Here is a 3,358-nt window from a genome sequence, read left to right on the forward strand (position 1 = left end):
AGAATGTCATCAATACGGGTTAACGGAAATCTATCGGCAAGTATTTGTTTGTTCAGCTGTCGGAAATCGACAACTAAACGCCATTTCTTCTCGCTATTTGTACCTTTTTTCGGAACAAGTAAAATAGGAGAGTTTTAACTGGAAGTAGATGTTTCGATTAAATCGTTATCTAATAATTTTTTCACTTGCTTATTAATTTCCTCTTTCTGACTATGCGGGGTACGATAAGGTTTAATGTAAACCGGTGTATCGTCCGTTACAGAAATTTTTTGTTGATAAAAATTATTTTCAGACAATTTCTCATTATCTAGTGCAAAGATATCAGAAAACTCCTCAATCAGTTGAGTAAGTTTTACTTTTTCATTGATCGGAATATTGTCTGTATCAATTTTTTGAAAAATTTCTTTTGACCTGTCTTCAACATTTTTGGTTTTTGTTATGTTCAATATTGAATAATCATTTAAACTTTCAAAATCAACTTGTGGATTTTCCGGAATAGTTACAGAATATGAATTAGAATTGACAATTTTGACGTAAGTATTGTCTTTGTTCACAATAGAATTGGCAATGAATACTCCAGGAATCAATTCCTTTGATTTAATTACACAATCTTCTTTGATATTGTCTATTTTAAATTTCCTTATGACTTCACAACGGGAAGGTATAACAATTTGGTTGTGAATAGTGTCTTCCATTGGAATTTCAAAAACTTTTTCTCTGGTCCGCACTTCTAATACGTATGAATCAAAATGTATACTGCATTTATAATTGATCAAAAAATCTTTTCCCAGGATACCATCCGACGGTATGGGAAAATTTGTTTCAACTAATTGGAAAGGAAAGTTAGTTAAAATATTACCATCAAAATTTAAATTAGTTGTTGCAATTCCAACTGTATTGACGGTTCCGTCTGAAACACCACGAATAATACATCTCGATGAGGGATCTATTAAGTAATTTTGATCGACTAAATCTGCTTTTAGTATTGAAATATCTGCGGCTGTATCTAGTATGAAAGTACATTCAGTATTAGCAATTTCAACAAATGCTTTCACAAAATTTCCTCCAGCAAAATCTATGGAGTATATATTCTTTATTGTTGTCTGGCTTCCCTCAGCGGCAATGCATTTTGATTTGCTCGCTGAGGCGCCTGAGCGTTTTCCTGGTCATTTTCTGCTTGAATCTGACGAACATTTCGGTAATCACAGGAGTGATTGTGATTTCCTCTTCGTCCACGGTTTTGTCCACGATTAAAGTTGTAATCACCATTGTTATACTCACGATGATTGTTTTGAGAACGTGTTTGACCATGTTGGTAATAACCACGTCTTCCTCGGCTTCTGAAATTATTGCCTCGACCACGACCATTTGGTCCATTTCTGTTTCGAGTAAAATGGAGCACTGAATTTGTCGGCGAGACACAATTTTCCAAAGTTTTTTGAATTGCATCTCCAATGGTGTTGAAAGACGATGCTTTTAAAATTAGTTTGATTTCTGGGTTATTGGTCCCAGCTATTAAACTCTCAACCCCTGCTTTTGTAGCCATTTTGCACGCTACATCAGCGGGAATTTTCTGTTGAACGTATAAACTGTTCAGCTTTGTCGTTAACGTTTCGATTTCATTGCAAAAAGTATCTGCTTGACCTCTTTGCTTGACATTTTTCATCTTGGCTATTATAGTTTCCGGTGTTTGACGAGAGACACATTTTTGTTCTACCGACTGTACCAATAAAGCTGGATCATCATTTAATTGTCCTTGTAAGGCCTGTCTTGCTTGTCCAGCAAGCCTTGTTTTTAGAAATTTGAACAAAGTGGGATGCTGATTTGCTGGTGTCAGTTCTATTAGCAAATTAGCAGCATCCACAAATGCTTCTGTTTTTTCAGGGTTCCCATCAAAAACTTCCACAAGCGTTGAAGCTTGTTTGATGTCGAATGCCATTTTTTGGTGGCTGTTTTTGAAAAGAGTTGTAAATTTAATGAAGCTTTTCGCGATTGTTTTGAATTTAGGCAAACTTGGCTGGTTCAATCTTGTTTCAATAAAAGTAATAATGCTATTTTTTAAATCTTCTGCCACTTTTATAACATATTCTGCCGTTGTTTTTTCTGTGTTCTTCACTAACAATAAGATCTGCTTATAAATTTGCTCAGTAATTTTCTGCTTTTCGTGCAGTGTTGAGCGTAAATAACGCCTGTTTGGCGATTTATTAAAATTTGCCAAAATCGTTTGAAGTTTTCTTAACTCTGATTCGACCATCACCCTGACCGATAATGTCACTCACCGGAATGTCGTCGCCTACCCATGCAAACTTTCTCCACTCACCATGGTTGGTAATTGATGATTGGGGGCTCCGTTTCAACTTCGTTGCTCGTGTGCATGTGGACTACACCTGGTTCAATGCCGCGATTGACCTTGCTGCTATTTTTGATGCTCTTCGTTTTTCACGTTTCATGAAAAGTACGTATAACGTAACTGCCAACTGTAGTCCAACGATCACTAAAATAACTACAATCTTCCATTCGTGTGCTAACAACATCTCTGTGTGCTGATCCTGGTTATTGATGATTGTAATATCCGAATCACCGTTTTGTTCAGTCTTTGGGTTGGACTTTTGATTACCCATTTTGATGGTGACGACGGCTCGGTGTAAAAGTTTTCAATTGCGATTCACTAATTGCACAACAGCCTCGGTTTGCACTATACTTCAAGTGTCACATAATGGTTTATAGTTTATTTCTTCACTATCAAACGGTGGCTTCTAACACTTTTCACTACGATTTTTCACGGTTCGCCATGAGGTAGTTTACATTTTCCACGGGAGTTCTCTTGAAGAATCGGCCTTCACTCTACGTTGGTTCTGACCATAATGGCTTGTGCTTTATTCATGATATTTCTTAGACCTACTTAATTACTAACACATACAAAGTTGGATTGGGGAGGGGCTTGGACGATCATACGATCGATGTGTCTTAGAACTGCGGTCAGTCCAGACCGTGGGACCGCACCGCACATGCAATGCTGACACGACGAAACTCGATCAGTTCATAAACATTCAACTCCATCGAATGCTTATCGCAGCAGCATGGCATGGCAAGTGTTGTCAGGAATACTGGATATACCACACCTATAGTGGATGTGCACTTCAACAGCTGGAAGACACTCGTCGTCCAAGAATCATGGATCCACGTTCATCGACCACTTGAAGCACATCGCTGGCTCCAAGAATTCTGCAGATAACAGTTCTCGTAAACTCAGCCTATCAGCTATCCTGAATTCTCCCAAGATCATCATCGATCAAGAAAACTCTCCAGTGGCATTCGAAGAAGGGCACAAAACTCCAGTTGTGGCAATGACTGCCGC

Source organism: Aedes albopictus, chromosome 1, assembly GCF_035046485.1.
Source record: "Aedes albopictus strain Foshan chromosome 1, AalbF5, whole genome shotgun sequence".
Lineage (NCBI taxonomy): Eukaryota > Metazoa > Arthropoda > Insecta > Diptera > Culicidae > Aedes > Aedes albopictus.